This window comes from Puma concolor, chromosome A1, assembly GCF_028749965.1.
Source record: "Puma concolor isolate L17-30 chromosome A1, mPumCon1.1.hap2, whole genome shotgun sequence".
Lineage (NCBI taxonomy): Eukaryota > Metazoa > Chordata > Mammalia > Carnivora > Felidae > Puma > Puma concolor.
The window spans coordinates 75,798,500-75,824,987 of record NC_141667.1 but is presented as its reverse complement, the minus strand read 5'-3'; the positions used below and the strand labels follow the sequence as shown (position 1 = coordinate 75,824,987).

Genomic DNA, 26,488 nt, shown 5'->3' with positions numbered 1-26,488 from the left:
TCCGATTCTGTGTCTCCCTCTCTCTCTGCCCCTCCCCCGTTCATGCTCTGTCTCTCTCTGTCCCAAAAATAAATAAACGTTAAAAAAAAAAAAAAGAATAAAAATATTTTCCAATACAAAAACAATGTAGTGAAAAGAGTAGCAGTCTTATATTTTTCTAATCTTTTTAATGCCTAGTTTAATAAAAGATAGGTAGATTCTCATATCTTCTCTTGCATTCAGTCTGTTTGATGTGTTTTATAGGAAGCATATGAAGAAATTCTAGCCTTATTTAAATATCTAGTTGGAAAATGTGGTACTATTTTAATAACCTAAAGGTTATTTCAATGTTGAGTTTTAAAATCATGTCAGTAAGTTTTTGATAGTCTGTTACATTTGAATCCACTGGAGTATTTTCACATTGAATGAATATTTTTACCCATGTAGAATTTTGGAACATCATGCATTAGTCATTTGGCAAATGTTGGCTCACAGATACACCTAGATCTTGGCAGTGTTTACACATTTAGTTATATAATATGAAAGATCAAAATGAAATAAAATTAATATTTTTTAGTGGTTTGTCAATAACATTATTGAAAGAAATTGGCTTTTTTTTTTTTAACTGCAAATGGGTTGTGGAGAATAGAATCATAATACATTTTAGTGCTACTACCTTGGTTTGTACAAGCCAATACAGTGAATAAATCAGCACATGAAAGTGGTTTTAATCTCACAAGTCTTCTGAAAGGGTCTGTAGAATCCCCTCATGTCCACAGAGCACACTTTGATAAGCACTACTCAAAACATCCCTTTGAGTATCAAGGTTATATTTATTTCCATTTTACAAATGAAAAAATTGAGGCAAAGAGAGTTTATGTAGCTTACTCTAGGACCAAGCAGTAAATGAAGGGGAGGGGATTCTAACTGGGATAACCTGCTACCAATCCATGCTTTAATCCTCTGTTTTGATATGCAGTAACACTTTACAGCCCTTACCTTATTTGACCTATGCCATTTTTCATTACTGTTGTTTCCTCTCTTACTTTTACTGTATGATTCAGGGAACTTGTTTATAGCCTCTGCAGTTTTCATTATCCTGTAACCACCCATTTTCAAGCTGGAGTAAGTACCTTAAGCCTCCTCTTTCCTATCTTACAAACTCTTGCTAGGCAATATCCATGTGCAAGCTTCAATTACCATTGATATGCAAGTGACTCAGAGATTTATATCTCCTATTCTGATTTCTCATCTGTGAAACATTTATTTTTAGCTCATTTTACATGATTTTTTTTCTCTCAAACACATTCTGAATTCTGTAGGACTGTAAGCAGAACTAGGCATCCTTTTCCCATCCATGACTCCAGCCTAAAGCTATTTTTCTGCCTCCTATTGAATAAATGTTATTGTCATCTATCCACTTATAAGATAAGAGACTAGGAGTTATCCTGGTTACTTTTTTCTCCATTGGTACCACTTCTTACCACGTGTAATACCCCCAAACTGTCATTGTATCTTATGTGGCAACCAAAATAGTCCGCCTTCCACCCATTCTCCACAATGCAGGCAGAGTGTCATGTAAGTTCAGACTTGTTTTCTTTCAGCTAAAAAAAATTCAGGGACTCTTCATTTTCTTTAGGATAAAGCCAAATACTTTAAGACGGCCTACAAATAGGATGACAGTTACCCCAACAACCCGATTATGCCTGTTGTTATTCATAGGCACTCATTTCACTTTCAAAAGGGCCTTGGTTTGGATGATTAACCTACATGGCCATCCTACCTAGGGAGATCCTGCCTGATTTGGTGTCTGATATCGTATACAAAGCTCTCTCTTACTCTGAAATTCACCATAAATGCCTTTCTTCAAGTCCATGGGTCACAAGCATTTTTATTCACTTATCTCCTATTATTTTTTTCAGATTTCATTTCAGACTTCCCATTTTAGGGTAAGCTTTCACATTCTACCTGATTCAGCGCTATAGCACTATAAACACTGTCTATTGTAGCTCTTGTTTCATTTGTAGTGGGTGGTTTTGTGATAAATTTCTATAACCCATTTTTTAAAATGTTTTTATTCATTTTTGAGACAGAGAGAGACAGAGCATGAGCAGGGGAGGGGCAGAGAGAGGGGGAGACACAGAATCTGAAGCAGGCTCCAGGCTCTGAGCTGTCAGCACAGAGCCGGACGCGGGGCTTGAACTCACAGATTGTGAGATCGTGACCTGAGCTGAAGTCGGACGCTCAACCGAATGAGCCACACAGTCGCCCCTATAACCCATTTTAGACTATAAGCTTTGTGGGGGCAAAGAGTGTGTCTTTTTAGCTCACTGCTGTATCCTCAGTGTCTTTCAATATTTGGACAGAATGTGCATTCAATAAAAAATTTTGAATAAATTCTCAATGCATGAAATAGTCATTCATATTCTTTGCTAACCTTTGTGAAAAAAATGTTTAACTATTTTTAGATACTCTTTTAAAATGCAAATATGAATAGCTTTAAGCATTGTTAAGATCTCTTTTTTCTGAGTTAGTTTATCAGAGAATTTCTCCTCTCCATAGGAAGAGCCAATGGAATAAAACTAGAATGGGGGAAAGGGAAAGGTCACTCAAGAAGAGAGAAGTGACAGGAGTTGTGTGTGTGTGTGTGTGTGTGTGTGTGTGTGTGTGTGTGTGTTTAGTTTGGAGGAGGAGGAAGTTGATGACTCCTGCTTTGCAACCCTGCAGGGGAAAACTCAGGTGAGATGCAGACACCCATGCAATTTTAGAATTTAACCACTGGAGAAAAATATTTGGATATAGGCAAGCCAATGGACCTTTTTGTTTTTCTATTTTTCCATGGTCAGAGAGTTCATTTTTGGCTCCCTGGTCCTGCCAGCACAATGGCATTTGTTGCAGCTCACTGAAGGAGAGGCGAGAGAAAACGGTGCAGTTGTGTGCCAGATAAAGGGGTAGTTGGAGAGGGGTTACTGTACCTTTGTTTAATGAGCACATGGAGGACACAACCTCTGCCCCCAAGTCTTCAGAATTTTCCAGAAGTTCAATATTGATATAATACCCTGAGTCATAGGTAATTTGATAATGACCTTTGTTATAAATGCCTTGAAGAAAGCTTCCTTAAAAGGGGTCACTCTGGGATCATGCTAAATTTGATAAATGTCCTCACATATTTTAGCCCATTGGTGGTCAGTGGATTGAAAAGTATAAACTCTGGATTCTAATGGCAGGCACTTTTTTAAAGCTAAAATTATGAAAGCATCAAATGACCTCTGATCTACAGGACAGCAGGAGACACTTCACATTGCTTTTCTGACCTGCAAAGTGGCACATGACTCCTATAATTACATGATTCAAAGCTCTTCCTAAGCCTCTCACTTCCACCTTGAAGGCAGATGATGTAACAGCCACATGTCAAAGCATCTGAGAATATATTGAAGACCTCTGGTATTTAGTTTATTTAGCCCCAAGGCGTGGTATATAATCTATTCACTTGAAAGGTACCAGACACATTTGAAATACAATTTGGTATTGTACATTTTCTGTGACTTAATCGTAGTGCTTGTTGAGCAGTTTGTACAAATTTTCCCAATGACTAGTATTCAGTCATAATGACAGTGACTAACAGTATTAGACATTTTTATAATATAAGTAACAAAACTTGTTTTTAACAGTCAAAATTTTCTTTCCTCATAATTTTCTATAACTTTCCATTTGGTGATTATTGCCCTCTAACTTTGCGATTTTAATGTAGTCAATGATACCGATATGTAGAGAAGGAAAACTTTTAATCTGTCATCTCCATTAAATATGTAGAAATAATGATTGTTCCTACCAATCTAGAAAACTAAAGAAATCGATTTTAATTAATTCAGATCTCATCATAAATTCATTATTAAGTTACTTGTTAAACTTTGCCTTATTTTGTTTTTTGTTTTATAGACAGTTATCAAAATAAATCTCTTTTATAATTAAGAACTAGAAAGAAATAAAATAATGTACATATAAAAACTCCAAAACTTGATAGTTTTGAAATTTTTTGTTCAAATTTTTAAATGTTATGTTTTTTCACTTAGAATATAAATTAAATGCCACCTAAGAACATATTTTGAAGTGAATGATTCATTTTGGAATTTGAATTGTTTTATTATACTTTGCTCCATAAATTTTAAAATAAATGCTCTATTAATATTTGTTTGACTGATAAATGTTTATTAAACACTAGCAGTGGTGAGCATCATAATTAAAACTATCAATTTTTAATAACCAATGTTCATTAAATACACATTTTGACATCCCTTTATTATAGAATGTGACACACTGAATTGTCATTATTTCTTTAAATGTCTCTCATCACATCATCTCTAAGAACATCTATCTATTGGAAAACCATTGTGATTTATTTAAATTTGTGTCTACTGAACAAGCACAATTTCTGGTGCATGGCCAGGACTCAAGAATGCCTTGTTGAATGGATAAAATATCTAAAATGTATACATATTTACAAGGGGAAAACTTATGAGAAAGAGAATTGGTCATCCAAAACCCAAATTTAGACAGATAACTAAAACAAATATATTAGCAAAAAGAGTTGCTGGGGAATCAGTAGAATTGGTATATTTAGTTTACATATGTAAACTATGTATGTATATGTGTGTTGGGGGTGGCTGTCAGCATGACAGGGTCAAGGACAGTGGAGGATGAGCATCCCATTGGGTCTGAGACATTTAAGGTAGACTTAACTTAGCAACATCATCCTAAAAATTTGTTGACTCATTCAACAAATGTTTATTGAATTTGCTTGCTGTTTGTACTATTTTAAATTGCAAGGATGCAGCAGTAGATAAAGCAGGGCCTCTACCCAGCTCACTCTTTAGTCAATGAAAAAAAAAAGTTTTGAAGGATAAAGAGGGTTCATTTGTTACAGAGACAACAGGAAGATATTTTTGCCATTGAAAGGACAACATTTTAGATCATCTCTGAAAAAAGAGATGCTTAGAGAAGAGTTTTCAGGATTTCCACCTAATTCTCTGAATGCTGGACAGATTTCCCTGGAAAGAAATTATTCCTATTGTCTGACCAAACCCCCACACACTGCATTTTTAGCCAGTTTCTTCACAGTCTATCCATAATGGGTATGAAGGTAAAGGGAAGATAAATGCTAGGATGGAATAAGGAATAGGAAAGGACTGTTTAACACAAAAGAAGAAATAGGAATAAACGAATATTACATTATATTTAGATTTTATTTCCAGAGCAAGTAGAAATGAGAAAAAAGAATTTATGAGAACAACATCCTGCTTGGCTAAGATCCCATATGATTACATTCAAACCAAAGTATTAATTTTACACCCTCATATTTCTTTAGAATATTTTACTCAATGTGGTGAGCAAATATTTTTAATCCACCTTCTTATTTACTTCTGTGTAAAATTCAACATATTATAATTTTCTTTACCACTTAAGTGCAGATCTCCTTTACCATCTTTTGTAATTTTTATCTATTTTTCTTTTATATATGTGATCCCCAAAATATACCATGATTATCAATTTTGTGGAAAATTGTTATGTTTCTATTATTTTGTTTCTAATATTATGTTTCTAATATTTTCTAATATTAATAATATTTCTATTATTAAAAATCATCTTTCTCTTTTAAACATTAGAAATCACACATTTTTATATTAGAGAAGCCCTGAGATTTCTTTGGAGGGATGCTTGAAGCTGTCTCTTTATTAAAACTCTATCTTGACCTATTATTGAAGAAGAGACATTTGCCCATATCAAAACTAGTGAGGTAATGGAGAATGTAGGAGACTTGCTTCTTCCCCTGTTGAAGCCACTAATATATACCACATCTCTCAGTAATGTACGTTACTTTACCACCTTGATCACTCTACTTTCCATATCATTCAACATGGTGCAAAAAATAGTCATTTTCCTGTGCCACTTATAATTTTATTGCTTTGGTTTTCTAATTTTTTTTATTTTGCATAAATGTATTTTAATAAGTTAATACAGCCTAAGACAAAATATCATTCTAAGACAAGGTAAAAATATGTAGATAATCTCTATGACCATTTTTTTTTCTTTTTGTACTTCCAAATTCACCAATTGGTTTTCATGTACTCTGCGTTGAAATTAAAATCTTGCTACTGCCTATAAACCCAGTCTTCCTTCTGCATAGTCTAGTTTTATAAGGACAGACACATTTTTGTAGGTAGATTCATCAATTCACTGAAAATTGTGTAATTTAACAGCCTCCAGGCTGTGCAAATTTAGAGACTTAGGTATTCCTCAACTCAAGTGCAGTTGATTAACCTAAGGATTTAGTAGTTAATACAAGTTACACATTTGCACAGTCATTCCTAATGTTTATAAAGGTGTAAGGTTTGCATAACATTTGCATTGTTATCCTTGTCAATCAGCTTTAGCCATTCTTAGCTTGATAAGACTAGACAGGTGGTTGAGATATGTATAGAAGCATGAGGCTGAGAAAAGCAGTTAATGTATTTGGTCACATAAGATAAAGTCAAATGCAGAATCAAGAATGGGTTCCTTAGTGACCACCAAATTTATTGGACATCATTTTTCATTTTAAAGTATTTAGGACTATTAGTCTGATTCTTCATTTTCTCTTAACTGCAGTATTTTCACTAGTTGTGGTCCTACTTTGCCCTTTTCAAAAGTTACCTTCCTATGTGGTTGCTCTTTTCCTTTTCTAATGATAGCACACAAGAAAATCATTTAAGCCATAACCTCTAAAGCCACTTAATCAAATCTTACCTATAAAATGGAGTGTGTATTCTCACGACAGTACATTCACTTTGGCATTAGAAAAGTAAAATCTTAATTTTTAGAGTGACAGAGTTGAAAGGATTCTACCACAAAATGTGCATGATGACATTTACACAGCCTCAATGACACAACACTTGAGAATGAGAGCTCCAAGTCTCTTGACTGTGGCCCACCTGCAAGTCATTATAGACCATAAAATGTTTCTCAAGTCCTGACCATATTATTTATAGAGCTTGACCAGCCTGTCAGAGAATAATAACGGCATTTTATACTTCTGCTGTGCCCTACATCTCAATGTTCCTTACCAACATGAATAAATTCTTGTATCACTTCTGTGCGGTATTGGATAAATATTATGACATCAAGTTTTACAGATGGGGAAGTAGAAAATGAAGTACAGATGTTAAACAATTTTATCCAATCCCAAGTCACTATGTAGCACTTTTCTACTGGCCATATAAATAATATCAAGGATCAACACTGATGTGTAGGAAAGTAGGGATGGGTGGAGGGAAGTGGGGCTCATTTAAGTAAATTGAATATAGAAAAGCCACAGTGGGAGTAGTTAAGCTAAGAAGATGATTAAAGAAAAAAAAGGGATTAAGTCACTATGATTTATTTATAGTCTCTATCCTACTAACTTCCATAAAGGATTTGAAATTGGAGAATTAGGATGTCTCTTCTCCCCTAGGGTATTTCTGCAGGAAAAAGCAATGAGAATAGATACCAGGGAGAAAATTGTGAAGATTACTGATGAGGGATTATTGTTCAGTTGGTCTGATTATATTTTGTAAGAATGAGTTTGTAAGATGGACTAAGGAGAGTTGATTGAGAATTCATATCTATTATATCTTCAGCACTAGCACTCTCATCTCCATACTTTTCTTTTTTTTTTTTAGTTTATTTATTTTGAGACAGAGAGAGAGAGAGCACGAGTGGGGGAGGGATAGAGAGAGAGGGAGAGAGGAATCTCAAGCAGGCTCAGCACTGTCAGCTCAGAGCCTGACATGGGGCTTGATCCCACAAACCATAAGATCATCACCTGAGCTGAAATCAAGAGTCAGACACTTAACCAACTGAGCCACCAGGTGCCCCGTCATCTTTAGTCTTTTCTTCCCCTTAATCTTTATTCACATCTACTCATAGCTGGTCACTTCCCCACTGTGTTTTATATCTATATTTATACATAGATATACATATATATTTAATAGTATATAATTAAATATTAATATACAATATAAGTAACATAAAGTTAACATTTATATAACTATATAATATACATGTATAATGCATACATAGTATATATTATATATCTATATACCACTATTTTGTCTTAATATTTTTATTTTCTCAGAAACTCAGATTAAACTAAGATTCACTCCACATGCAGATTCCATGTGATTTAGTAACTATTTGGATAATTATGTCTTTAATATCTATCTCCTATAATAGACTTCATGACAGGAGTAACCATATGTCAAGTCTCCACCTCTACTTCTTTCTCTGGTACCACAGGGTCTGGCATATGATAGGTGCCTAATAAAAGTTAAAAAAATGTTTTCTCTATTGTTTATTTATTGTTGAGAGAGAGAGAGAGAGAGAGAGAGAGAGAGAGAGTGAGTGAGTGGGGGAGGGGCAGAGAGAGAGAGGGAGACACAGAATCTGAAGCAGTCTCCAATCTCTGAGCTGTCAGCCCAGAGCCCGCCCTGGGGCTTGAGCTCACAAACTGCGAGTTCATGACCTGCACTGAAGTCAGAGGTGTAACAGACTGGGCCACCCAGGTGCCCCTCACAATAAAAGTTTTGTGAAAGAGTCTTTCACAGGGATAGAGTATACTGTGCCAGTGGAATATATAAGACATTCGTGGAAAGTAACTTTAGAATAGAGAGTAAAAGGGCTTTAAATTTTTTTTTTTTACCTATGGAGAAGCTGGGCTTCAAGTGAATAATATAAACAGTATGAATGAAACATTTGAGAGAAAGCTCTAAAATCAAATTAATATGGAGTTTATTATCATCCTGAGAACAAATTAAACGGGAGGATTCACAGTTATTCATTTTTCTAGTGAACAGAGGATTAAGTGGGAATAGTTATTGCACAACAAAAAATGCACTGAAAAGAATTTGGTTCTATTAAAATACTACAGATAGTTTCTTGATTACTCTGAAGTATCATGGATATTTCCTTGATTGCTTTGTTTTAGGCAGTAGAAATTGACTGGCAGTCAAGATGCTGAACTTCGTGGAAGTTACATTTAACCATATGGAACCAGACATTACATACATAAACAAGCAATATAAATATGGCCATTTTGGATGATAGTATTACAAAGAAAATAATATAGTGTTGTATTAAGGAGTGACTAGAATAAAGATGGAGACAGATAGCATTTTTAATATGATTGCTTGAGTCAGTTTCTCTAAGGACACTGCATGTGAACTGAATCTAGAAGGATAAAAAAGGAATTAGACACATTAAGAGCTGGGGGCAGAACATCCTAAGGTGGGGGTGGGCTCGCAGCTGTCAGCACCAAATGCAGAGGACCTGAGGTGGGTAAGCTGTCACTGGCACGTCCATGTCATTTTAGACATAGTTGTAGAGAGGACCATTATAAAAGGAGGCTAGAGACATAGGCAGGAACTTTTCTTTGGCCTTGCTACTAAAAAAGTGTGGTCCACAGAAAGCTTTTAAATAGTGAATTTACGTGGTAGTGAGTTTATGTGGTCTAATTTACTTTTTTTAAAGGATAGCTCTGGGTCTTATGATAAGAATGGAATGTATAATAACCACAGAGGAGGTGGAGAGAGGTAAGACTTGCAGAAATCTGGGTGACATTGTGGTGACTGTGAGTAGGAAGGTGGCATTACAGGTGGAGATGTATAGAAGTGAATATCAGTAGAACTGAGCAAGTACTGATGGGCTGGTTGTTCAAGAAAAATATTTAAACTAAAATATGTTTCATGGATACTTGGTGTAAGCAATGGATTAATGGTGGTATCATCCACTAAGATGGGTGAAAGTCTAAGAGAGGAACAGATATGGGAGTTATAACAAGGAGTTTGAATTGAACATTAAAAATATCCAGTTGGCCTAGGGGCGCCTGGGTGGCGCAGTCAGTTAAGCGTCCAACTTCAGCCAGGTCACGATCTTGCGGTCTGGGAGTTCGAGCCCCGCGTCAGGCTCTGGGCTAATGGCTCAGAGCCTGGAGCCTGTTTCCGATTCTGTGTCTCTCTCTCTCTCTCTGCCCCTCCCCCAGTCATGCTCTGTCTCTCTCTGTCCCAAAAATAAATAAACGTTGAAAAAAAAATAAAAAAAAAATATCCAGTTGGCCTTTGTTAAGTTAGGCTTTCCTAGTAGATAACTGTACTGCAAATATATGTTGTGTAAGGTCACTGGACTGTGTAAGAATACCTAGACGTGAAACGTAAGGAATATGTCAGACTTAGGCCCTGAAATATTCTAGCATATAAAGATATTATAAATACCTGTTACTTAAAATATGTTCATGGGCCTACAGCATCAGCATCACATGAAATATTATTAGAATTATAGAATTGCCAGACTTACTTATAATCTGAATTTTTCAGGAAGTTCTACTGTACAGCATTATATTATAATCAACAAAGAAGACTAAATTGGTATAATGATTGAAGTAGAAGGAATAACTAGAAACATATAGTCCCAGAAATAGCAAAATAAGAAAAGGTTTTAGGCATGAAGAAGTGGTGAAAATTACAAAATGCCCCTCATAGGTCAGATAAGGTAAGAACAGAGACTGTTTTTTTGAATTTTATCCCAGTTTACTTTCTTGCAGAATTAGTTTAAAATTTTGCACATTATTATTAATTAGCATAAAACATACTCCATTGGCTCTCATTAGTTCCTTTATATTGTTCTGCCTCTAGTACTAACTCATTATTCTCCTTCTTTCTTTAGAAAAACCTATCAAAAGAACAGATAAAATTATTGTCTCTGTGTCTTCATTTCTTATTTCCTCTTCAATGAATTTCAATCTGGTTTCTCTCCTTATCCTCCAGTTATGGAGGATAGAATAATTTTACAGCTGGACTGGTAAAGTTTAATGCTTCTTTTGGGAATCTTAGATATTTTCTTTGAATATGAAAAATATTAAAAAAATACTTTTAAATAAGTATTGCTAAATAGTCCAATTTTATGTTCATTATGGATATAACTTCCATCTCCACATAGCAATCATATCTGGGATTGAATGGCGCATCTATATACAAGCGTAGCATAAAAATGAGTTTAAATAATCACCTTCATGGTAAAGTGGATAAAATTAATACTGCACCAAGGGATCTGTCAAGATAAATAGAAAGAGGAAATTGAAGATGTTGACAGCTATATCTATCTGGGTCATGTGTTGATGGGGAATTTAGCAGAAGAAAAAAGCTAGAGTGTATAAAAAATAGTCTACATCATTAGGTGAAGAGCTGCTAAAAATAAGAAGAAAGGAAAAAAAAATTTAAAAGCTATATAATTCTACCATCCTGTCTCCTGCTGTGCAAGTACCACATGTCTGAAAGATGCCACTAAATGCTGGTTGAGAGCTCTAGCAAAAGGATGTAATCTTTAAGTAACTCAAGGTGCAGTGGAACAGAAAATGCACTCAGCCCTACTGATGTATTGTGCTTGGGCTGAGTTATAGTGTGGCAGTTATAGTTATAGGGAAGGTAATGAATAATTCAATTAAGTTTAATTGTTTTCCTTAAGTTATAGAGCTAAACACTATTCTAAATATCAAGATTTGTAAGTCTATCACATAGCATTTAATGGCAAAGGAAAGGTATGTTTATCAACATGTTACTGGAGACAGCAGCAAATGCAAATTCCCAAAGTACAGGTGAAGTGTTGTGTGCATTGAGGAATGAGGAAAGGAATAATCATATTAAGTTTTGGGGATGAGAAGAGATCTCCTGAATAAGAAACCTACATTTTCTGTGCATCCCCAATACCAGTCATTAGACCTGTTCCATAGGCACACACAAAATATAGGTTGAGCACCTAACTAAATGACATAGAAGTTTAAGAAAATTTAAGAAAGGGTCAAAATGTATAAATGGAGAGAAGGAAGGTGAATTAAGATACCAAATTAGGGAATAGTGGAGGGTATTCTGAAGAATAGCAAATGAATCACTGTAACAGAAATATACAGTGGGTGGGGACATGGACATGAAGTGCATGGTTTTGCTCTTTGTGATGTCCAACCATCTTCTGCTAGATGAGCCGTGTGCCCTGGTATGCAGGGTACGCTTATCCAAAGGAAGAGACCTTTTTCTTTTCACAAAGGTGATCATGTGCTCTAGCCCAGATGTGTGCCTGCAGGATTATATCTTCCTAGAATTGGTGTTTTTTTCTAATTTGCACAAATGTGCCCCACAGAATATGGTGCTTTTGTATAAGACGGTAGTGGGAGGATGAGTTTGGAAAGATAAGTTAAGGCCACATAACAGAGGATCCTGACTATTTCTAGAAGGACTCTCTGTTCTTAATTCAGGAGGCAGTGGGAAAACCTAATCAAGGAGCATTTTTCAGTAGAGAAGGGCCATGTTTGGAGCTGCAAACCAGATCTTGTAACAGTTGGAATCAGAAGCAACGGGAGGGGTAAGATCAATTAGAGGAGCAGGCCACAGAGCTTTACTTAATATAAGAAGACAGTATATTTTATGGATTAGTTCACAGAGATTATGGTAACTATGTGATTAATCAGTTTGGTCAAGTGTAGAAGCACATCTGCATTAGTAGACATATGAAATCAATGTATATGACTAATAGAAAAAAATATCTTCCGCATATGTACATGTTATATAAGCAAGACAAAAGTTGTGTAATTAAAAACCCCATGTTTATAGGACAGTTTCTACATTCCAGGCACTGGTCAGGGTATAGAGATGAATGAAACATAGTTCCTGCTACATGAATGACGGTAATAAATATCTTTTCTTGATATTTCTGGAATTTAATCATTTTAAGCTAAATGTTTACATATGAATGAAAAGATAAGAGTATCTTTTATCATAGTTATTTGTTCCTACTTTTCTCTATTATTTTACTCTTCTTTCATTTTTACATGAGAAAATCACCTTTTTAAAAGTTTATTTATTTTTGAGAGAGAGAGAAAGAGAGAGAGAGAGAGAGAGACTGCCAGCAAGGGAGGGGCAGAGAGAGAGGGGGACAGAGGATCCGAAGCATCCTCCTGACAGCAGACAGCCTCATGCAGGGCTTGAACTCATGAACTGTGAACTCATAACCTGAGCCAAAGTTGGACGCTTAACCTTCTGAGCCACCCAGGCACCCTGAGAAAATCAACTTTATTCAAAATGGTATGACAAGAGTTCTTATGATTCCTCAATTATATCTAAGTAAATAAACAAATAACCTTTAAATCTTATGTTTATTCATAAGACTTGTGAATATGTTATTCCTGACTCAGAGGTTGTAATACTTTAGTTTTTAGCCTACCACATTATTAATAAAAGCATCAAATTAAAGTAGATATATATTTAAGATATGTCAGGCACTATATTTAAGGTTGAACAGGATCAATGAGTTATTTTTTGTTCTAACACTATTGTTAATGAATTTCCATTATATCTGGAAAATCTATATTGGTACTAGAAACAATAGAAATAAATTAATTAAAAATTGATTCAAATAATTAAAAATAGAATTGGATTTAGGACAAAGAATTGGGATGATGAGAACCCATATCAGGGTGAGAATAGATTGGGCTGTAATTCAAGTTTGTGGGGAGGGAGGATTTTTAGACAGTTTCCATTTGTTTCTTCCAGTTTGCTCTCTACTGTTTTCATTCTGTTTTCAAAGCCAGCATTCCTACCCATGTGGACTTTCTTGCATTCAGTAGGGTTCAGCTAATGGGAAGGTATTTATTCTTCTGACTTCCTCTCTGCGGGTCTATCTTGGGTTGGCTATATGTCTCATTGAAGTTCACTGCTCTTCCAACAGTGACCTTCTCTCACTTTCACCTTATGTATTTCAGTAAACATTCCCTCTTGCTCCTTTGGGTCTTCTAGGGCTTCTAACAATTCTGCTTCTCCTAGCCAGAAATTATCCCACAGTTTTTTGCAGTGTTGTAAAATTTTGTAAATAATCTCTTTTTAAACTTTCTTCAAATTTTCCTAATATGAGAGTGACACCTCTTTTCTTTTGGGGACACTGAGAGAACAATAGAGCAGGAGGTTGTAACAGTATGTGCTGTATTAAGCAGAAGGAATATCCAGATATTGCCTAGAGGGTGATATTCAGATACTATTAAGATTGAGAACACTCAGCTAGGCAGAGGAACAATCCCTTGGAGAACAGAAATTAGATATTAGAGAAAATAGGCAGGTCTAAAGTTCCGGAAACCATCAGAATATAAGAATTAAAAGATAAGGAGAAAACGTGGTAAAACAGACACGAAAAGAAGGAGCTCGATATTAAAGACAACCACTTTATTTCCCCACTTGTCTGAATAACTGCAGGGACAAGAACACTTATGTATCCCTAACTGGTTGAGCTTCTTATTGGAAGCACATAGCCGAGATAATGGGGGTAGAGGCATATATGTTGATCTTACCCAGATCTCTGCCAGGTATTCTACCAAGTCTGAATCTCCACTTTTTATAGTCCCTGAGGATAACATAGGTAACTCATAGTGAATGAAATTAGGAAGAATTATCCAGGTGGTATGGTAGGCCAGAATGATAACCCCCAAAGAGGTCCACATCTTAATCTCCAGAACCTGTGAATATTTTACCCTACACAGCAAAGGGACTTTGTAGATGTCATTTAATGTTAGGTATTTGAGAGTGGGAGATTATCCTGTATTATCCGGTGGGCTCAATCTGTTGACATGTATGAGGCTCTAAGAGCAGAGAACCTTTCCTGACTGTGGTCAGAGAAATGGATGAGACAAAGGAAGAAAGAGTCCGAGAGATGTGACTTTTCTGGCTTTGATGGTGGACAACAAGCCCACCAGCCAAGGAATGTGGGTGGCATCTAGAAGTTAGAAAAGACAAGGAAATGTATTTTCACCTAGAGTCAACTGAAAGGAATATAGCTCAGCCCAAACCTTGATTCTTTCCTGGTAGGATCCATTTTGGACTCATGGAAACATAGATGATAAATTCATCTTGTTTTAAGCTAGTAAGTTTGTTAAAACAGCAATGAAAAATTTATACTAAGATTGGTTCACAGAGTATGGAACTTGGAGATTTTAGATAAAAAATAAAATACAACAGATAATCCCAGCTCTCTTGGAAGAAAAAATTGATAAGGGCAAATGCCTATCAAGAAAGATCCTATATCAGGTGAAAGAAAAAAGCTGATAAAAAAGACAAATCAATAGGTCAATTGTCAGATCTGCCAATTAACCAAATATACAAAAGGTCAATAACTTATGCATCAAAAGTTTGGTATTATTCAGAAACTCAAGAATATTCACTTGTTTGGCATATGTGGGATATGACAGTGATACAGATGGAGAGAAGGAACTTACAGTTTATAGATGAGCAAGGCTCACTGGTGCCACCTGAAGTCACCAAAAACATGCCCTCTCCTACTCATTTTTGTGTGCTCTTACCTGTTGCATAGCATATCTGTTGCCACTGCTAGAGGTGAACAAGCCCTTTAGTATATCATTCCCAGCAGTGGAACTGAGGTTAGTGTTGGCAATGATTATAGAGATTCTGATTTTGAACACATGATTTTAATATAGATTTTCATTTTGATCACACCATTTTGATGTTCTCAAGAATTGTCGAGAATTTAACTCTGCCTTCTACTTTAGACGAAAAATAAAATATTCTGACACTTGTTCTGCCCATTTCAAGAGGAGTAGCTGGAGGAATCTCTATATACTATGGGGAATGGTTTTCAGATAAGAACACATAGGTTCTTTGTAGTGAAGCAATGTCAGGAGAGACTGTAGATTTGGAGAATGAGATTCTTCTCTCATTTAGGGCTAGAGAACAAGAAGGTCTTCACACTTAAAAACAGAAAAGTATAAGATATGTTAACAAAAGAAATCCGTGTATACAATTCCTTTCTATAGGTCATAACTCAATTTGAAAAGCAGTTATACCAAAAGAGAAAGAGTTTTGAAACTTTTTGTAAAAGCATTAAGTATTTTAAAAAAATTGGTGCTCTATTTTGTGATGAGTGTGCATTAAAAAAACAGAAGTCAGCTGGATAATTCAATGAATGTAGTTTTTTTCCCCACATTGTCGTGTTTCAATACAATTCACAGCTGTATAAATAATGCCATTCATAAGCAGAACTCAGGCAAATTCAATTCTGTTTCTATTAATGTGGAATGTGCTAAAATTTTCCACTTTTGTTTGCTTAAAGAACATGTATGTCTTGGCACACAAAAGCTCTCTTGTGTTCATATAATTGTAAAAAAAGTTAAACACCCACCTCAAAATCCTAAGGGCACTAAGCAGTCATCCTTCCAAAGAGGTCTATATTTTCAGACATGACGTGTATTACTGATTGTGGAACAAAATCCACTGTATAATTTCTGTGGTCGTCTAAAACAGACAAAGCAGCTGGGAGAAAAATCTTACTGGTTGCTATTTCCCCAGATTTTCTTTCATCTCCCTCTGAGGAATTTGTTTGCAGAGCATACACAACACCATCCAAAAAGGAAGGCTTTTTTGAATGAAACATGTTCTGTCTTAAGCGAGTTCTAAAGTGCTCTAAATGTGAAGCTTTAGAATCCGATGATACCTACTCCATGGAGGCCTGACAGTAAGTCATGTAATACATCGATGAGTTTATGGGTTTGTCGGTTAGTAGTTCCAGATGGTGTATCTGTGCTCTGGCTGTGCACTCTGTGTAAATCATCTCACTCACAATCAACAGATATCCAGAAGCACTTTAATTGGAAACATTTATTTTTACCAGTTATTTATAACTTTCAATAGAATCTCATTCAAGAACATGGAGCCCCTTGTTTTTCATATTAGCTGAGCTCTTTTTTTGGAGGGCAGGTTTTGACAGGATCTGTACTGCCTGAAATGATGTTTTCTTGAGATTTCTGTATGCTCAATATATTTGTGGTTTAGTCTTAAGAAATGCTGCTATCGAAGCTTCTGCCCCTCTCCACACCACCTTCTTGCCAACTCTTATTTTGGACTAGAGAGTATTCAAGTGAAAAGCATGTTTGCCATAGTTGAAAAATGATTGCTGTTAATGCCAGGGTTTTGGTATCAGCCCTTCAAACCACCATCATTAATCTTAATTAGAAAACTAAAGCAAAGGTTTTTACCATTTGCAATTAATATGGGACCTAATTTGGATTCAGATTCCAAACTGAACTCACTGTCTGCCTGTGTTGGAAAATGTGTTTTATACCTGCCAGTACCAATATTGTTTTAGTAACCAAGGAAAGAGCAGTGCCTTGACTGACATCAGAATAATCTGTGTCGACCATAAACATTAATCTTGTTTAGAAAGTCAAGCTGAACTTTGTCAAAGAAGAAAGGTCTAGGGAAAAAAAAAAAAAAAAAAAAAAAAAAAAAAAAAAAGCAAGTTTACTTCAAGGCCCTACATAGTATTAAAAACACTGAGCTACATCTTCGAGTTTCTCCCACTCTAGAGGCGGTGGATTTGGCCATTTGTAATGAAGGCCCTGTCCTCTGCTCTTATATTGTTCAACATTGTTTGGAGAAAACATATGACATCTGAGCTCTTCATCAGAAAGTTGGGAGATGTATTTATGATGCCCCTATGTTGAAATGATGCAAAACATTCAAATAAAATAGTAATTAAGAGAAAATACCTCTAAAGTGTCAGAGACATTACTTCCAACTTGGTAAGTAGTTTAGGTTGCTTTTAATTTTAATTGAATTTGTATGAATTTACTAAATACAGAAATATCTCTGAAGAGATATTGGTTAGACTATTTATTATACTAGAACCATCATTTATTTCACCTTCAAAGTGAACCTCTTAACACTGATGGTCTATTTTTTTTTTTTTTTCCCTTAAAGTCTGTGTGTGGGGTTGTAAGGGCTTTCAGGAGTGTTGAAAACCGAGATGCAGTGTTTGAAAGCTAAATGAAAATTAACTGATGTTCAGAAGATTTTATTTTCAAAAATGTACCAACTGCTATAGGAAACTGGTATTTGTATCCAGATATGTAAAACACACATATCTTGGTATTTATATGTGTATAAATATCACCTTATTAAAGCACATATGTATGTGTGTGCATATATACATAATATATACATACACATATATGTTACTTGTGTTTTATAGATTTTTCAAATGTGAAAAAAGAAGGTTTAAAAAAGGTATACAGTAGTAGTCAAGTCAGGACCAAAATTCTAGTATCTAATTTTTAGTAAATTGATAATTTGCCTTTCAGTTTTAACACACCCAAATGAACAAAGCTAATGCTTGGTATTGAAGTATTTTATCTAGTTTTATTTGGTTGGGGAAGAGGAGTGTGACTGCTAAACATTCTCCTAAAAAGGCTTAGAAATTTCTGATGCTGTTCTCATATTATTTCTATTTAACTAAACTTTTTGCATCTTGATCCTAATAAATAAAGAATACAAAGCGTAACATGTTTGAAGATGGATATTGCATGTGTAAATTTATTATAGTAATTTATGTAAGTTTTAACCATATTTGAAAAGATTGATAATAAGACATTAAAAAAAAACATTAACATGGTCAATAAGTACTGATTGACAAGAATTAATTAAATTAATAGAAACTCAAACATGACATGCGATTCTATTGACTTCAAAATACCCAAATATAAACCTTTCTTCAAAGCACATCCTTCTTACCACTCTCTTGAACCCAGAAACTTGCTCCAGCCAAACATAGCTGAATTTTACTCATCACTAAACACCTTGGTAATATCAGCATTAAGGGGGGTTGGCAACTGTTAAGAATTTGGCTCTTTCAAAGAGTATTCACTTTTGCCTTGTCAATTTCATTATGGGAATGGTGTTTCTCACAGTTTTATATAACACGGTTTTATGTGTGTATACAAATGACTTTTCAATGTTAGACATTCACCATCAGAATTCTATTAAAATAGTGCTATTCTGGCTCTGAAGGATGTTAGATGAATTAACATGGGGATCATTTATGTAGACAATATTCATTATTCTTATTTAGAAAGTCATATTTTCTGATGGCCATGAAAGGGTTTTATTTTGTTTCTGAATTCTCAGTTGGCAACTAAATCAAAAACCCATTTCCAATAACTGCCAGTACATAGCTCACATATTCCTATGCTTCATTTTCTTCAGCTATCTTATAAAGTTTAAGTGTGATAAAGCTGCAGAATAATCTTCTCTTGCAAAGGGCATCAGTAGACACCTAGTTTGTATTTTCTTATCACTCTATGTTTCTCACTAAATACAGCATTGTCTTTATCTTCTAATCTCTAGTTGTAAACTCCTTCATTATAATCTGAGGGGAATTGTGTAGTAAACATGATGAATTGGGAAATGTCTTTAAAATCTGTAGTCTAGTGAATAACTCCAGCAGCAGGCTAATACTGGTAATAAATTTGAAAATACTTAACTGTGGAGTATATTACTGTCTGCTTTCAGTGTTTTTTTTTTTTTAGACTTTCAATCTGTAAGATTTTAAAATAGAAACAAAGAACGTCTCAGAAGAGATTTTAGCAATCCCAAAGGCAATCCCTGTTCTGCGTGTAGTACCATATGTTGAAAAACACTAGTGCCAAATTGCCTATTGTGGCAAGTTATACATTTTTCTTTTTGTTGAGGTCTCCTTTTGAATCAATACTATTTTTTTGTCAGAGTAGGGTAGAGATCCAATTGATTAAAATATAGAATGTAATTGAAATAGTAGTACATTTTGAAGATATTGATGAGCTAGTCTAATATTTCTTGAAGAACACATTAGTAAATTAGCTCACAATTCAGTTAAGCATAATTATTCTTTCATTTAGGGTATTTCAAAATACAGTGACTGAATAAAGATACAGTTTTTCATATTAAACAAGCAAACTTACATTTGTTTTGATATCTATAAGCTTATTAATTCCAACAGATCTAGTGTTATGATGTGTAAATGCTTCAGAAATTTTGGGGAAAACCAGGTCATGTTGAAAATATACATTTTAAATTAAATTAATTAAAAATCAAATTTGGGTTAAAAATAAAATGCTTGTAACACTCCTAAGCAAATTTTAATAATTTGATTCCACTCCTTTGAAAAATAATTGCTACTAATTTGGGGAAAATATCTTCTTGTAACATCTAAATATTGATGCTGACCTCTGGGGAAAAGGTAAGACAGCACGAAGAAAAAATAGAATAATTATTTCCATATTATTTTCCTATAAATATATGTCTAGAAATAGCAGCTTTGGAACAAGTGGGACCAAAATCTAAAACTGTTAAATAAGAGCATTGTATTGAGTGAAAATCATGCATATGTAATTGTTTTAAGTTAAAATAATACTCAGCATTTTTTAGAGTTCTCAATCCCAGGAGACAGCAGTGTGAAGTCTTGCAATATTTTCATTGTATGTTTTTTCCAGACACCACTAGAGGCCCCACAACTCCAAAAATAAATGAATGATTACATGGACTGCTAATCAAAGCATAAAATAAAATAGAAAGTTAAATGGAAAGATTACCACTGTCTACCTGGCAAGGTTTTATATTCAGGGATTTTCCTGTAAGAGTTTAGATGGCCTTTGTGGAGCTAAGATTTGTGCCTTTTACTTCCTTCTCTGTCTGCAACATACTGATATGTTGCACACCCTTCACACAAACCCTCACGCACAGAATATATGAGGTGTGTAAGTGCTGTGTGCACTCATCTATGGAGATTGTACACAGAGCCTTGAAAAAATATACCTCTGAACCTAATGAATTATCTATTAAGAAATTGAATTAGAAAAAAAGGTACTGTATTATAATTTAGACTGCTAAAAATTTGCTTGCGTTCTTTTTATATTAGGTTAAATAAGTGTTTACATTTGTGACAAAAATATGCCATTCTCTGTGTCAGACTTTACATTATGCCACAAACATATTTTTATAATAATTAGGTAAAGACCCACGGGGACGAGCTGCCTTCTTCCTCCGAGAGCACACCTCCTCCCAGATGCTACGAGAATAGCAAGGGGATACATGTTACATTGCCAGTAAGCAGGCAAGTCTTCTGGATCTCTTCTTACATCCTAAGTAAAATTAGATGTAGCGTTTTCAGCCTGGTTTCTAAATGTTTTGTCTGCCAGCCGGCAGCTTGTCACCTTGAACAGACTTAACCAATTAATTCAGTTCTCTGGTTCCTGGCTAACCTTGAATCCTAGTACGCTTTCATACCATCTCAGCGGAAGTTTAAACGGCGATCTTTATGGTGAATAAGTAGTGTTAGGCTCTGAGAACTTATTTTATGAAAAGCCAGTAGCACCTGTGTTCATTTTTTATGGAAGACATAGTAATGTTACCAAGCATTCCTCTAAATGCCTTATACTCAGCATTTGTAACAGTTTTCCTGATGTAACTTTTCTTCTTTTTCAGCTAGAAAGAGGGTAGTTAAGAGAGGTTAAACGGTATTGTAATAGTGAACTAATCTCTAAGGCAAAGTGTCCTCGGATTTTTCAACTACAACTGTTCATATTGACAATTCATAAATGATGTTATGTCAAAATTAATAGATCAAAATCCTACAGGGCTTCTCTCATGTCCAGAACAGTGTAGACTTCTTAGGGGATATAAAGACATATAAAACCCAGTTCTACTTCCCAAGAAACTAACAATCTAGATATAAACCAAAAAATATATCTTTAATAACAATACAACCACATGCTGTTTTTCAGGGATACATCTGAAACAGTTAAAATAGACTGGTCAAAGATATAGGATAAACCAAATAACAAAGCAGAGTGGCAACAGTATTCTTGAAAAGAATTGAAAGTAGAAAGTATTAAACAACAACAAATTTTTTTATAAAAGACACTACTATCTTTGATGAAGCTCAAAAGTATTAATATTTTCCCTCCAAATGAGATAGCTTTATGACACAAGGATATGATAAATACAATAAAATATCAACAAAGAATATTCATGAGATACTTTGAAACAACATTATCAATGTTTGGAAAATAAAATGAGTTAAAAATAAAGCAGTATATTGCTGACTTGGGAATATAAGTAATTGTGGGTTATGTAGATATCCTTGATATTTTATATGATATATAATTCTCTAGTATATGTTTTATACTAGATAATTATAAATTACATTATATAATTTATCCATATCATATGGATATCCATTTATCATATGGATATATGCCTTGTTCTCATACCTAACGTATATTAATGTATTTTGTGTTATACATCATATATAACACATATCTGTATATAGTTATATTTTAGAGAAAAAATCTACCTGTCATAAAAATGGCGTAAGAAAGGATTAATATATTCCAAAATTCAGCTGCTATATGTTTCATTTTAAATCCCATTGGAAAGAACTATAAACTAATAAAACCTGTTTAAATGACAACTTAGCATTCATAAAAATTACCATGCCAAGTAACACTTACATGAAGACATATAATTGAAGAGATATTTAATTTTCATGTATTTTAAATACCATAAATGTGTCAATACTGCCTAAATATAGATTCAAGGTTGCTCAAACAAGTTTCTTCTTAAATTAATAAAGTACTTCTAAAATCTGTATGGAAGTTCAAAGGGCCAATAAGTCAAACCTCCCCAGTAAAAAGAAATAAAAAAAGAAACCGATTAGAAAAACCTATTATAAAATGAAAATATTAAGACTGTGCAGGAGTGATTCAAAGATAGAAAACTGCCAATAGTAGAGAGCAGAAGATTGTGAAAAAGACTTCTATTTATGAGGAACTTTGCTTTATGATAGAAGTGGCATGCAGGTTATTGACCAAAGGTGATTAACTATTACATGTGAGGACATAGAAAATGGAGATTTCTTAAATGAGATACAAGGCAACAATCATAAGTAAAGATTGAAAACTTGATAATATAGAAATTAAAAACTTTAGCTTGAAAAAATGCATTTTAGAAAAAGTGATAAGACAGAACACAAACTGGACTAAGATATTTGCGGTTTATGTGAGCAACAAAGTATTAATTTCTAAATATATGAAGACTCTCAGAATCAAGAAGTAAACAGAATTGAAAAATTATTCAAACATGAGCAGGTACTTTGCAAGAAAAGTAATATAAATAGCTAAAAAAAACAGATGTGCTGTCTCTACTTTATTAGTATCACAAAAATATGTCAAGAGAGCTATGAGACACTATTTTAGGCCCATTCAATAGGTGGAAGGAAGTTAAGTGTGACTCTACTGAGTTTTACAGATGAGGTAGGTTACCGGGGTCAATTATGCTGGCAGGAGCATAAACTGGATAATCAGTGTGGGAAACAGTTTGGCATTATCTTGTAAATATAAGCTTTACTTCTGTGATCCGATAGTTCAACTCCTGTTTATCAAAGAGGAACTCTTTTAAAAGTACATTAGGAAACATACAATTAAAGTTCAGAAAAGCACTTTTTGTAATGGAGAAAAAACCCTTGAACATCATAAATTCCATAAACAAAATAATAGATAAATACATTTTATTATAGCCACATAATGGAATATTATACATTGGGAAAAAATAAATGAATGTACCTGTGTTCAATAACATGGGTGACCTTATTATAATAGTATTGAATGGGAAACCCATATGAGTTTAATAACCTTTATGTAAAGTTTCAAACTAGGCCATATAAATGGATTATTTATAATATACTTTAAAAACGCTTTCTAGGGCGCCTGGGTGCCTCAGTCAACTAAACGTCTGACTCTTGATTTCGGCTCAGGTGGTAATCTCATGGTCGCAAGATCAAGCCTGGTTTCAGGCTCCACCGAGCCTGGGGCATGGAGCCTTCTTGGGATTCTCTCTCTTTCTTTCTGTCCCTTCCCTCCTCACATGCACACACGTGCTCTCTCTCTCTCTCTCTCTCTCTCTCTCAATAAATAAACTTTAAAAAAGGCTTTCTAGTAATAAATGGTAGATGTGAAAAGACAACATAAAAATATGACTAGAAAATAAAAATGTAAAATATTTAAATACATAGTTAAGCAAAGGGTATAGTTTGATAAGCATATTTTTCATTTTTGATGGAAGGGTAAATGGAGATAATCTCCCTGAAAAGCAACATATTAATATCCAAATAAACTGAAAATGTTGTCTTCTTTGATGAAGTAATTCTTAGACTCAGTTCCTAAAAATAATCTCCTTTTGTTTTTATTATTATTATTATTATTATTATTATTATTTAAGATTTTATTTTTAAGTACTCTATACACCCAACATAGGGCTCAAACTTATAACTCTATGATCAAGAGTTGCATGCTATACCAACTGAGCCAGCCAGGAACCTGAGAATTCTCCTTTTAAATGATACATTTCTGGAAAAAAAGAGAGAGAGAGAGAGAGAGAGAGAGAGACAGACAGACAACCATATGAACGTTAACATCCACATACTCTAAAGCAAACAAGTGCTTAGGAAAACAATTATAAAATAATGAGTAACATCTTTGGTTTGGGCTTTTCTGGTTATATTATTCTTCATTTTATATTTTTCTCTGTTTTTCAAATTAATTCTTCTGAATATTTGCTGCTTTAATTGTCCAAGAAAAAAACTGAGTTATTTTGGAAATGCACACAATTTCTCAATCATATTGGAATAAATAGAAAAAAATCATTTGCATTTTGCAGGATTCAATTATGTTTTAAGTTCAGTGTAAAATGTTAACTTGTAGAACCTTGTTAATGAAGTCTATTAAATGTATAGTATACAGAAAGTTTGAACACAATAGTAGGCAGATATGGGAAATTCTGAGGAATGCCAAACCTCAGAGGAATTTTATAAGATCAAAATTTATCTAGCAACCATTCCCTAGGAAACCAATTCTGTTTAATTCCCCTTTTTTCCTTTTTACTTGAGGATATTGGTGTGAGTTGTTATTTTGCATCAATAGGTTTCTTTAGGAACTGTGATTTTCAGATTTCTGGTTTCCGTAGACCATTTCAAAATCAATTTTGTTGGGTAGAATATTGCCAACATTTTGTTTTTTCAAGCTCCAAAAATGAAACAAAAATATGACTAACATCTCTTTTTACCATCTTAAAGCAGAGATTGTGTACACCTAAATAATCCCAAATAATTTTAGGCTCTGAAACACAAGACCTATTTTCCAGGACACTTTGTGGATCTCCCCAGAAATTAAAGTTTCAGTATTCAAAAATGATGTACTAGTTTAACATTGAAAATGATGCTAATAGTAAGTTTTAGAGTAATGACTATTTAAAAAAAGCTTATAGTTTTGTCACAAACTCTTGGATTGTAGAGTAACTATAGTAAGAAGTATAGGGCTCTTGAGCACATTGTGGCAATGTGAGGTATATTATGTGTAACACACTACTTTCCACATTAGGAGGTGGGAGATATAAATCTTGATTTAATTGGAAACATCCTTTTCCCTAGAAAAGATGATTCAGGAACCCTACTGGGGAGAGCACACTCACAATTCAAGATACAAAATGGACTTCGTGCAGTCACAGAAACAATGAGGAACTGAATCAACTGCAGGCAAATCATTTCAATTCATTACAAAATGAAAGTTAGGCCTGGACTATTTCATTTTGGATTGCTTTTTGCAATCTCATAATCTCTTTAATGGAAGTGATTTGTTAATAAAACAGTGGTAATGAAACAGAAGTATCTGTTTACAGCACTCCCCTTATATTTCTTGTGCTTATGCCTGCTTTCATTATTCATAGAGAACAGTACACAATTTGGTCTGGTATATATCAGTAATAGAAAACCACTTACAGGAGGAAAGGAAAGGACATCATCAATAGAGTATAATCTTGGTTTCTAGAATCATTATTGCCCTCTTTGGAGTGCTTTTTCAACCTCAAAGGCAATAGATCTTGAAGCCAGCTAAAAGCTATAATAAAAACATATTTTAACTTTAGTCCTTTAAACAATATCTCTTTGATCTAAATGGGCTCTCTGCTTCAGCAATTACCACTTAAGTTTTTCTCATTTCTTGACTTGGGAACCTACATTCTAGTCTTATCCAATAGTAAAATTCGAGAAACAAAATTCTCTTTCAAAGATGTATGAATTATTTTTCTTTGTATGTCCATGGAAGTTTATTTTCTCTTGTGTTTCACCATACTTACTGATAACACATTAGGGTTGTTCATAATATGCATAAAATATCGATGATTCTTGATGAAAACATAAAGAAAACAATCATACACCCCAAATAATATCAATAAAAAATTCAATTCATTGAAAAAATTAATACAATTTTTGATTACCTATGAAAAAATGACCAGTTATATTTCATTGGGAAAAAAATCCTAACTTATTATTTAGCTAATTTAATAAATGAATTTGAAATAGAATATTTTAAAAAGGTATTCATTATTTAAAATATGTTTTGGATTTGATAAATTTTCTCAATATGTATAGTAATACAGAATACTATATGAGGAGAAAGAATGTCTGAAATGCAATTCTTCAAGTGTATTGTAAGCAAGAATCCCTTTATAACACAATTCATGTTGCAATATCCTTTTGTGTACTGTAAAAAAGTTTGAATTCTCTTAAAATTAGTGTACAGTATTGGTAG

At 34.0% G+C, this 26,488-nt stretch overlaps 1 long non-coding RNA gene across 3 annotated transcripts in view; it reads left to right on the top strand.

Annotated features, from left to right (window-relative positions):
• LOC147584241 (uncharacterized) overlaps positions 1-21,113 on the top strand; it is a 386,937-nt gene extending 365,824 nt beyond the window's left edge. The window contains exon 14 of one of the 3 annotated variants that reach the window (XR_015244056.1): positions 20,855-21,113. This is a non-coding gene — a long non-coding RNA (uncharacterized LOC147584241). The remainder of the gene's footprint in view (positions 1-20,854) is intronic. The other 2 variants (XR_015244087.1, XR_015244125.1) reach the window with 2 other exon arrangements.
• Positions 21,114-26,488: the final 5,375 nt, after the last annotated feature.